General features: G+C 38.6%; 1 long non-coding RNA gene across 1 annotated transcript; it reads right to left on the bottom strand.

Annotated features, from left to right (window-relative positions):
* Positions 1-6,170: 6,170 nt before the first annotated feature.
* On the bottom strand, positions 6,171-7,992 carry LOC117274055 (uncharacterized). The gene is made up of 3 exons (XR_011411577.1): positions 7,758-7,992; positions 6,616-6,942; positions 6,171-6,549 (listed from the first exon to the last, which is right to left on the bottom strand). It is a non-coding gene; the product is annotated as an uncharacterized lncRNA (long non-coding RNA).
* Positions 7,993-12,293: the final 4,301 nt, after the last annotated feature.

Consider the following 12,293-nt stretch of genomic DNA (forward strand, 5'->3'; position numbering starts at 1 on the left):
TTAGAGTTCAGGTATTGAGACCCGTGAGTTGTGATTTGTCCGAGGTTCAGTACCTCATGGAGTTGTTGACTAAACCTGATGTAAAAGCGGTTGTAGTTGCTGAGTTATTACTTGTCCTTGCTGTATTTGTGATTTCGAATTTAGGTTGTGTTCCATTCACCTTTCTGTGTCATTTTCATGATATTCCGCTGATACTTGTTTTTTCCTTCCTTATTGCCATCACTGTACTGTGAGCCATATTGCATAGTCTTTATGTGACATCATACTTCTGTTGTTCATGTACTTATATCTATTCTGTTTATTAGACTAGTGGGTGTCTTGATTGTTCCTCGCCACTACTCCACCGTGGTTAGTCTTGATACTTACTGGGCACCGCTGTGGTGTGCTCATGCTACTCTTCTGCACATTTTTGTGCAGATCCAGGTACTTGTTCGTTAGCTAGCTGTGTGGACTGTTGCTGTGGAGACTCAAGGTAAACCTGCTGCTGCGTTCGCAGGCTTCGGAGTCACCTTCAACTTTGTGTTTTGCACTGTTTATTCTTATTTCTGGACAGTTGTATTTAGAAATTTTCTAGGAAATACTCTGTAGAGCTTATGACTTGTACTACCGGTTTTGGGAATTTTAAGTGATTCTATTTAAATAATGTTGTTGTTTTAATTATTGTTAGGCTTACCTAGTCCCTAAGACTATGTGCCATCACGATACCCAACGGAGGAAAAATTGGGCCGTGATAGGTTCGTGGAGGTTTTTTCATCTATTGCAGCACCTTTGACCAAATTAACCCAGAAGGGTGCTCCGTTCCGATGGTCTGATGATTGTGAGGTGAGCTTTCAGAAGCTCAAGACAGCATTGACTACAACACCAGTGTTAGTGTTGCCTTCCGGTTCGGGGATGTATACAGTGTATTGTGACTCTTCACGCATTGGTTTGGGTTGTGTATTGATGCAGGAGGGGCGAGTTATTGCATATGCCTCACGTCAGCTGAAACCCCATGAGAATAATTACCAGATACATGATTTGTAGTTAGCCGCAATTGTTTACGCTCTTAAGATTTGGAGGCATTATCTTTATGGGGTGTCTTGTGAGGTTTACATTGATCATCGCAGTTTGCAACATTTGTTCAAGCAAAAGGAACTAAAATTGAGGCAGCGCAGATGTCTTGAGTTACTAAAATATTATGATATTACTATCCTGTATCATCCGGGCAAAGCAAATGTAGTTGTAGATGCCTTGAGTAGAAAGGCGGAGAGTATGGGTAGTTTGGCTTTCATTTTAGCAGAGGAAAGGCCATTAACTTTGGATATTCAGTCCTTGGCTAACAGACTTGTAAGCATGGATATTTCAGAGCCCAGTCGAGTTCTTGCATGTATTGTGGACCAGTCTTCACTATTTGAGCAGATCAAGGCTCGTCAGTATGATGATCCACACTTAATGGTTCTTAGAGAAACGGTGCTACGGGGTGGTGCCAAGGAAGTTACTATTGGCGCGGATAGTGCTCTGCGACTCCAGGATCATCTATGTGTTCCTAATGTGGATGGACTAAGTAAAAAGATTCTAGAAGAGGCACACAGTTCTCGGTATTCTATTCATTCAGGCGCTATGAAGATGTATCATGACTTGAGGCAGCATTGTTGGTGGCGGAGGATGAAAAGGGACATACTTGAATATGTAGCTAGGTGTTTAAATTGTCAGCAAGTTAAATATGAGTACCAGAGGCCAGGTGGCCTACTTCAGCAGATGACTATACCAGAGTGGAAATGGAAACACATTACTATGGACTTTGTAGTTGGATTGCCGCGGACCTTGCGGAAGTTTGATGTAGTTTGGGTAATTGTCGACAGGTTGACCAAGTCAGCATAATTTATTCCGGTAGTGACTACGTATACTTCGGAGAGGTTGGCTCAGATCTATAATCAGGAGATAGTTCAGTTTCACGGTGTGCCAATTTCCATCATATCAGATAGAGGCCCTCAGTTTACTTCACATTTCTGGAGAGTAGTACAGAGTGAATTAGGGACCCGTGTAGAGCTCAATACAGCCTTTCATCCGCAGACCGACAGGCAGTCGGAGCGGACAGTTCATATTTTGGAGCATATACTCAGGGCATGTATGATTGGCTTTGGAGGTCAGTGGGATCGTTTCTTGACTTTGGCTGAGTTTGCTTATAACTACAGTTACCAATCTAGCATCGAGATGGCTCCATTTGAGGCTTTATATGGTCAGTGATGTCATTCACCCATCAGATGGTTTGAACCCGGTGAGGCTAAGTTATATGGTACTGATTTGGTAAAGGATGCCTTGGGAAAGGTAAAGATAATTCAGGGGCGACTTCATACAACATAGTCCACACAGAAAAGTTACGAAGATCAGAAAGCGCATGATTTATCATTTATGGTGGGTGAAAAAGTTCTCTTGAAGGTTTCGTCGATGAAGGGAATCATGAGATTTGGGAAAAAGGGCAAGTTGAGCCCAAGGTTTATAGGCCCATTTTAGGTGTTGAGACGAGTTGGGGAGGTTACTTATGAGCTTGCTTTGCCTCCCAGTCTATCAGGAGTTCATCCGGTTTTCCATATATCTATGCTCCGGAAGTATCATGCCGACCTATCGCATGTGTTAGACTTCAGCACGGTTCAGCTAGATAAGAGTTTGGGTTATGAAGAGGAGCTAGTTGCCATTGTTGATAAACAGCTTCGCCATCTGAGGTCCAAGAAGATTACTGTGGTGAAAGTCTAGTGGAGGGGCCAACCAGTCGAGGAAGCGACTTGGGATGCTGAGGAGGACATGCAGAGTAGATATCCACACTTATTCAGCACTCCAGGTATAATTCTAAACCCGTTCGAGGACGAATGTTTGTTTAAGAGGTGGAGAATGTAATGACCCAACCGGTCATTTTGACTTTTAGAACCCCAATCCCCTAAATAAAACTCCCCATATGTGCTTTTATTGATTTATGACTTGCGGGGATGGTTGGTTCAGGATTTGGAAGTGTTCGGGTTGAAATCGGAGCACTTAGTTCTTTAATTTGGCTTTAAAAGGTCAAGTTTGACTTCGGTTAACATTTTGAGAAAACGACTCTGGAATCGGGATTTGACGGTTCCAATAGGTTCGTATGATGATTTTGGACTTGGGCGTATGTTCGAATCGGGTTTTGGACAACCCGGGAGCGTTTTGGAGCTTAATAGTGAAAATTAACTATTTGAAGGTTTAATATTCTTTAAATTTGGTTTGAAGTAGGTTTTGGAGTAATTGAAGTCCGTTTAGAACTCTGAGCCTAGGAATAGCTCCGTATGGTGATTTAAGACTTGCACGCAAAATTTGGTGGCATTCCGAGTAGTATAAGTATATTTCGGCGCGTTCGGAGTAAGTTTGAAGAATTTGAAATTTCTAAGTTGAATCAATTTGGTTTGAGGTATAATTCTTAGTTTTGATGTTGTTTTACACGTTCCGAGGGTTCTAGCAAGTCCGTATTATGATTTCAAACTTGTTGGTATGTTCGGGCGGGCCCCCGGGGGCCTCGGGGGTTAACCGGACGAGGCACGGATCAATTTTGGAAGTTGGAGCAGCAGCTGAAGCTTCCGGCTTCTGCTGCAACCGCATCTGCGCTTGGGCAGCCACAGGTGCGAGCTCGCAGAAGCGAGCCCCAAGCCGCATATGCAAGAAAAGTGGGGGTCAAGCACACGCCGCAAAAGCAGAGATTTTGCGTCGCAGAAACGGGCAGGGGCGCATATGCGAGGCTTTTGGTGCACCTGCGGATGCGCAGAAGCGGCCCTTTGTCCGCAGGTGGAAATCACTGCTCGGCAGAACCTTAAAAAGGGGCGAGGCTCCGCCATTTTAGCCCGTAATTCCTCCATTTTTAGGCGATTTTGGAGCTTTTTGAGAGGAGATTTCACCTAGCAACTTGAAGGTAAGTTAATTCTACATACTTTGAGTTAAATACATAGATTATGGGTAGATTATAACCTGTAAAATGTGAAAATCAAGGGTTAGAGAAAAAACCTAGCTTTGTATAAAAATAAGATTTTAACCACGAAAATGGTTATGGAATTGGATGGAAATTGTATATTTGAGCTCTTCAAATTATGGGTAATGATTTCCTCCGATAATTTTCGGAATTCGGGCACGTAGGCTTGGGGTGAATTTTAGGAATTTTACCATTTTGGGTTGGGTTAGTAATTTAATAGTCTAATTTCGAATTATTCAGCATGTATTAATTATTTTATATAACATTTGGATAGTTTCGGATTTTTCGGCACTGAATTGGGATTTTTACACGACATTGTGATCGGGAAGTGGACTTTAAGATAAGGTAAGTCTCTTGTCTAACCTTGTAAGAGGAAATTTACCCCATAGGTGATCTAAATTAATAATTGTTGCTAATTGTGAGGGCTACGTACACACGAGGTGACGGGAATCTGTGTGTAGCTACTAATTATGCTATGTACGGGTAGTTTAGGACTCAACTCATGAATTACTTGTGATAATTGCATCTTGAATTTAATTAAATTACTGAAAATATATTGTAAATTGTTGGATGAAATAGTAAAAGATCGAAACTTCATATACTGGAATTTTGTTTAAACTATTTAATTGTTAATAGAAATTGAACATTCTATGTGTTAATTTTATAATAACTTCTCATTCCGGAGGTTCATAAGAAAATGTCCACCTTTCTTGTGGAACGGGCCGAACGCCTTGGTAGTATAGATGCATCTATACTACCGTGTCGCACGTCCCTCGGCAGTGTATGCGATACCCTGGATCGGGCCGTACGACCTCGGCATAAATCGTGCCTAATAATAATAATTACACAATACCTTGATATTTTAATTGCATCTTGTAAAGCTAATTGGTAAATTGAAAATTAATAAAATTTAAGGAATTAATTATTTCTGCCTGTTAAGAAAATTATAGTTGTTTACATAAATCATGTTTAATTAAATATATTCTATTGTAATACTATTGACCCATAGTGAGTGTCAAAGTCGACCTCTCGTCACTACTTTTTCGAGATTAGACTTGATACTTACTGGGTATACGTTATTTACGTACTCATGCTACGCTTGCTGCACTTTTTGTGCAGGACTTGAGACAGGTGCGGCAGGTGGTCCTACCGGAGCATACCTCAGATACCCTGAGGCTTAGTGGTGAGCTGCTTCTTGAGTCGTTCTGCAGCCCCTGAGTCTCTCCTGTATTTTTGTATTCTGTCTATTTCATATTCGGACAATGGTTAAAAGTTGTATAATCTACTAGATGCTTATACACTTGTGACACCAGGTCTTGGCACACACACTAGTAGAATTTTTAGATTTAATTATTTTTCTTGATTTTTAATTTACGAGATCTTTTCATATTGTCTTAATTCTTGCATGTAAGAAGAATTTAAATAATCGGTTAATTTTTAAAGAATTGAATATATGTTTAAATTACTAGTTGGCTTGCCTAGCTGGGATCACGACCTATAGGTGAAATTGGATCGTGACAGTTATGGATATGAAAGGCATGGGAGTTATTGAGATAATTAAATTTATAGGTTATAAAAGTAACGAGACTTGAGTTATGAAGATAGAAGTTTTAATATAATATAAATGAAAAAACACTACTTGAAATATAGACTTTTCCCACGGAAGAATCAGTGGGAAATCTGTATAAAATTTTAATATTCCCACTGGAAAATAGATTCCCAGGACATTCGTCGGTAATTCCCAGGGAGTTTCCCACTGAGGGTTTCACGAGAACTTGGTGGGGTCACATAGTGTATTTTCCCACGAACATCGTGGGAAAGTAAGAAAATATAATAATTTAATTTTTGTAAGTTTCCCACCGAATCTGTGGGAAGGATTAAAAATAATTTAGATCTATTTTTATTTTACCCATGGAAGTAGTGTGAAATATTCATAACCTAGAAATAAACATATTAACATTCCCACGAAAATCCGTGGCAAATATTTAAATTCTAGAAAAAATATGCACAAAATGCCCACGGAGTCGGTGGGAAATCCGTGGAAAATCTGAAAACTATTTTCATGGCTAAATTTATTTTTAGAACTACGCTACCTGCCAAACAGAAAGTACAACCAACAATACAAGACTAAATACAATTAAGCACTCAAAATTTCAAATACCAAATTCAACATATAATCCAATTCATTTCATAAACAACACCTAGTTCAATCCATTTCATAAACAATATCCAACTAAACAGAAAGTAGAACAAAAACTCAAAAAATCCAGCATTCAATATTCAACATCCAGGTACCATCCAAGATAAACTAATAAAAGAAATTACTCTTTAGTTATCATCAGATGCTGGAGAATGGTGCACAGAAAATGCACCAGATGCTAAGAGGGGGTTTATCTGAGACTCGAGACTTTTAACATCACTAGTGACAAGTCTTAATGCATCGTCCTTTTGCCTCATTTCTTCCTCCCTCCGCCTTTCCTCTTCCTCTCTTCGCCTATCTTCTTCCTCCCTCCGCTTTGCATCTTCTTCCCTTGCAGCCCTTTCTTGAAAATACAACTCAGTAATCTTCGCTACCTTCCTATTCAATTCTTCAAACTCATCCAGAAGTATAAGAAGTACCAGACAATCCAGAAGTACGACGACCAAGACTAAACCGTGATCCAAGGCCGTAGACTCTCCCCTTATGCACGCCACCAGCTGCCTTAATCCACATGTCCATGATCTCCTCTTGAGATGGTTGGATTGGCTTACCTTGATCATTAATCGACTGACTTTGAATGAACTCCTCCAAGCTTCATTTGAAAGTATCATGTAAAAAAGTTATAATTATTATAAAAGTAAACCTTATTAAAGAAAATTTATGCAAGTAAGTATCTTTATTTCTCAAACTTTAAAGTGAAACACACAGAAAGTTAAAAAGCTTAGCAGTCTGGCTGGACTTAATAATTTTAATGTGTTTCAAAAATATCTAATGTATGAAACTTACTCGCATACAGTGTTTTAAAAGGCATTTTCGGGGCGAGGCGTACCAAAAATGTCCCGGGGTGATGGTGTGGGGCGAACGACATTCGGGGCGTACACCCGGACGTTTGAGGCGCATTTTTTTAGTGAGGAGTAAGCCCCATAGATTTTTTCAAATTAAAACAAAATTTGTTGAATAAGTCCTTCATATAATACCCAAATTCTCAAAAGTCAGTTTGGTAATTACTCAAAAGGTTTAAAAAGGAACTCAAAAGTATTAAATTTAAAAGTCAAGACTTTTTTTATTGATTGAAGCCCTAATTCATAGTTTTTCCCAATTCTTTATCTTGTCTGCTAGTCTGCTAATATCTGCCAAAAGCAATGAATTTTTTTTTTTTTTTTTACAAATACAAAGAAAACTCCATTCTCCTTCATAGCAGCAAGTTCAAAGTTCAAATTGTAGGTTAATCATCATTTTTGTTTTTCCATGTAGAAAACTTATTTTTTTAGACTCAAGTTACTTGTGCTTATAATTAGTATATAATAGATTGTTTTGACTAGTTTTTTGTGAGGATGGAGCATATATATCGAATATAGCATATATATATATATATATATATATATATATATATATATATATATATATATATTTATATTTATAGTTTTCTTCAATTTTTATGCAATTATACTTGTTTATAAATATTTACTGTCATTATATTATTTTATAAAATATTAAAAATTAAATACCTATGGGGCTTACGCCCCATGCCTCGGAACTTATGCCTTGCTGAGGCATATATAAAACGCCTCGCCTTACGCCCACGCCTTTTAAAACACTGCTCGCATATAGACAATGTATCAGAACTTCTAATGGGAAAAAAATATTACACCATCTCTTTTGTAAAAATCAATACCGATAAGCCAACTAATAGGCACCACTTGCATCTGCTCTCAGTACTTTTTTGTAATAACAAAATAAAATCTACAAGAAATACTTCCATGTTCTTCCAAGTGGTGCATTGATATGAATCCAAAAAAGAGCAATCTCAGAATTATAAGTCCATGTGCATGTATGGATTTAGTTGATGCATCAATTCTGCTAGTGACAGCTACCAGAACAAAATATCCAACTCCTTTATCCTTTTACTTTCAATTCCTTTATCCTTTTACTTTCAATGGAAATAACAAAAACATGCATTTTAATAGTCACGTGTGACCATGTGGTTTTGCTTTGAATCTTTTATGTCAGATTTTAGGATACAGTAAAAAATTAGAGTTTAATATAATATATTATATATAGATCTTTGAGTAGTTTCACTTTAGTAGGCAAGATGGTAGCTTTTTTCCCCCTTGTTATGGCTAATTATTGCAAGTTCTGAGACTATCTTCAAGTATAAGTTTTTCCTGCTAAAAGTTGGATTGCTTTCTGCAACTTTGAATCTCATCTTCAAGTACTTTCACATACAGAATTGGAACTGTAACGACCCGACCAGTCGTTTTGAAAATTAGCTCTTCGTTCAGTGGCTTAAGGTCTCGAACAGCTCTGTATTATGTGTTATGACGTGCATGCGTAGTCGAGTTCGGATTTCGGATGATTCAGGATTGATTTGGAAGAAGAATTCGTGTTTTAGAAGCTTAAGCGGTAAGAGTTGACCAAAATTTGACGTTTGTGTAGACGACCTCGAAATGGCATTTTGATGGTTCCAATAGTTTTGTATGATGATTTTGGATATAGGCGTACATCCGGATTTGGATTTGAAGGTCTGTAGGATAATTTAATGCATTCGGCGAAAATAGAAAAGTTGAGAGGTTTGACCGAGAGTTGAATTTGGTGATATCGCGCTTGGATTACGGTTTCGAGAGTTGGATTAACTCCGTTGTGTCATTTAGGTGCATACAAAATTTGGCGTTATTCCGGGTTGGTTTGATATGTTTTGGCACGTGTTTTGGGAGTTAGAAGACTTGCAAATTCATAAGTTCAATTCGAGGTGCGATTTGAAGTTTCAACATTGTTTGATCTGATTTGAGGCCTCAAGTAGGTCAGCGTTAAGTTATGGGACTTAATGGTATATTCGGACGAGGTCCCGAGTGACTCGGATGAGTTTCGAACGGGGTTAGGATCGTTGGAGCATTGTTTAGAGCTGCTGGAATTTTCTGTTAACTGGTGTCTTCGCACCTGCGCATGAGGGACAACAGGTGCGTGCACGCAGAAGCGTGAATTGGTCGCAGAAGCAAAATGGGTAGGTCTGGGCAGTTGCGAAGGATATTCCGCACCTACGTGATCGCAGAAGCAGACGAGAAAGGCGCAAGAGCGAAGAGGCAGCGCAGAAGTGCAACACTGGTCGCACCTGCGTTAGCGCAGAAGCAGGGCTTTTTCCGTAGGTGCATTGAGCGGCCTCTAGTGATTCTCCGCAAAAGCCGATGTCTTGTCGCAAATGTGACGCTGCAAAAGCGGCTAATGCATCGCAGGTGCGATCGTGCCTGGGCAGAATCATATAAGTCGAGGGTTTAGCCATTTTCTCTATATTATGAATTGTAGATATCGGATTTAAGCGATTCTTCGTGGGTTTTTCAAGCAAATCTTTGGGGTAAGTGTTCTTCACCCGAAATTGATTATACTTCATGATTTTATCTTTATTTTTATCATTAAATTAGTATTTTGAGTTCAGGAAAATGGAATTTTAGAAGAAATCTTTGAAAATATAAAATGATGATTTGAAAGACGAATTGATGTTGGAAATTGATAATTTTGGTATGGTTGAACTCGTATCGGAATGGGTGTTCGGGTTTTATAAATTTTATCGGGTTTCGAGGTGCGGGTTCGGGGTTCGACTTTTGGGTTGACTTTTAGTTCTTGTTAAATATTGAAGCTTTATTATCCGGAATTATTTTCTATGAGTTTAATTTATGAATTGAAGTTATTTTGACTAGATTTGAGCCGTCCGGAGGTTGTTTCACTCAAGAAGGTTATTTTAGAGTAACAGACTAGCTTCTTTGAGGTAAGTATCTTGCCTAACTTTGTGTGGGGAAACTACCCCTTAGGATGTGAGTCTTTGGTGCTAATTATGTCATGTGAAGTCCGTGTACGCGAGGTGACGAGTACATGGTCGGGCGTATTTGTGAAAATTTGACCGTTTAGGGCTCTTAGGTTCTTATGTTCGTTAAATATGAAGTTGTTTTGTTATGATAAATCCCCCATTTACTAGTTTCACCTCTACGTGTCGTTATTTGGAATTAATTGCTTCATGTTCCACCCTTATTGCCGATTAAACTCTTATGTGTCTTAACTGAAGTTGTTGCTTCTTTTGGTATCTTTTCCGTAATTGCCTATCATTAGTTGAAGTTATTATTATCTTTCTCATAATCTTCTTATCTTTAATTGAGTTTGTTGAATCTCTTCCATAATTGCTCAACCCTAATTGAAGTTTTGTTATCCCTTATCATTGTTGACTTACCCTTAATTGAAGTCATTAATTCACGATATCCCTCTTATCATTGAATTGTACTTATGTGGAATCATTGCTACACATTATCTCTTCTTTGTTGAGCTATTGCTATGTTGTACCATTATTTTCTGTTGTGTCTTTTCTTGCGAGCTCGTTCTTCCGTCTCTTTGTGTTCTGGAGTTTCTGAGTAGATTTACTAGTCGTATCCTTGTGTTATTATCGTTGTTGTTGTTGTTGTTGTTGTTGTTGTTGTTGTTGTTGTTGTATTCAGTGTTGTGTTTGCACGAGGTTTCTGCAGTGTGGTTGTTATTGTGGCACAAGGTTTCTTCCGTGCGGTGTTATTGTGGCACGAGGTTTCTGCCGTGTGGTGGTTATTGTGGCACGAGGTTTCTGCTATGCGGTTATTATTATTTGTATAAGGTTTCTGCCGTGCCGTTGTGATTCATTTTACGATTTGAGACTACGAGGTGGTACCTCGGGAGGGCTCTATTGTCATTTCCATTTTTCTATGCACTTGTATTTGATTGTTGTTTTCCTTAGCATACTGCTAGTTGTTTTTCTCCGTGTTGCTCTATTTTCTCAGTTCTATCTAGCTAATATTGTTGTGCTTGTCATTACGTCCACTTCATTTCTGTCTTATTTACACTGTATATTTTGTGGTGATCGTTTCTTATGTGCCATTCCTTATCTCCACTCGTAATTGTGGACTTGAATTGTGGTAGTACACTTGCTCAAGCATACACGTAGATGAATCACCCATATCGGTTTAAGTAGATGAGTCCTGACATTATTGACCATTATATGTACTCTTGTCTACTTGACGTCTGTATGAGAGTTGTCCTCTTGGCACGTGAGTCGTCCTTTCAGTTATGGATTAAAATGTGGGCACAAGGTGCCAAGTGATTAGGGTTCAAGAATTTAGACTCGTGAGTTGTGATTACGAATTTGGTACCTCATGGAAATGCTTGAACAAATCTGGCGTGAGAGCGGTAGTTCTTATTGAGTTGTTGCTGATTTTCTTTTATTTGGTTTCACTAACTTAGACTGTATTTAGTTTACTCTACAGTATTATTACCTGTCTGCTTCCTATTAAGTATTGTTGTTATTAGTGTATCATTGCAAGTATTAATCTGTGTTACTTATCCTGCTTAGCTTTATATTAATATTGTTTCCTCTGTTAGTTCACCTTCACACTTGTTCAGTTTATTTAGTCTGGTAGGTGTCTTGATTGTCCCTCGTTACTACTTCACCGAGGTTAGTCTTGATACTTACCGGGTACCGCTGTGGTGTACTCATACTATGCTTCTGCACATTTTTGTGCAGATCCAGGTGCCACAGTTGTTGTTGATTATTAGCCGGCGGGTCGAGCTGTGGAGACTCAGAGTAAACCTGTCGTCACGTTTGCAGGCCTCAGAGTCTCCTTCTGATTTTGTTTTTGTACTGTTTGATTTCCATTCTGAACAGTTGTACTTAAGGATTCTCCTAGCGAACTTAGTAGAGCTTATGACTTGTACTACCGGTTTTGGGAATTGTAATTGTGTATAAGATTTTTATCTCATATTCTTCGTTTGATGGTTGATTTCTTCTATTAATTCAGTAAGCGTTAGGCTTACCTAGTCTTAGAGGCTAGCTGCCATCACGACATCCTACGCAGGGAAACTGGGGTCGTGATAGGAACAACCATCAATCCTAACAATTTTTTCCTACATAGCTTTCAACTATTCCAACATGTTAAAACTAGCTTTCATCAATCCTAATAGGTTCACTCTACAGTTAAGTATTTAGTATAAATTGGCAAGTTCATTTCTCTTTTAGATTAGTAATACTTTATTGTTTTTCTTCTAATCGACTCTAGTTCAGTCATTTGCTATGATTTCACTCTTCTATGAAATGAATAAGGCCAATAATTATGCTCCGCCTTGCAC

Source organism: Nicotiana tomentosiformis, chromosome 10 (genome assembly GCF_000390325.3).
Source record: "Nicotiana tomentosiformis chromosome 10, ASM39032v3, whole genome shotgun sequence".
In the NCBI taxonomy this organism is placed as follows: domain Eukaryota; kingdom Viridiplantae; phylum Streptophyta; class Magnoliopsida; order Solanales; family Solanaceae; genus Nicotiana; species Nicotiana tomentosiformis.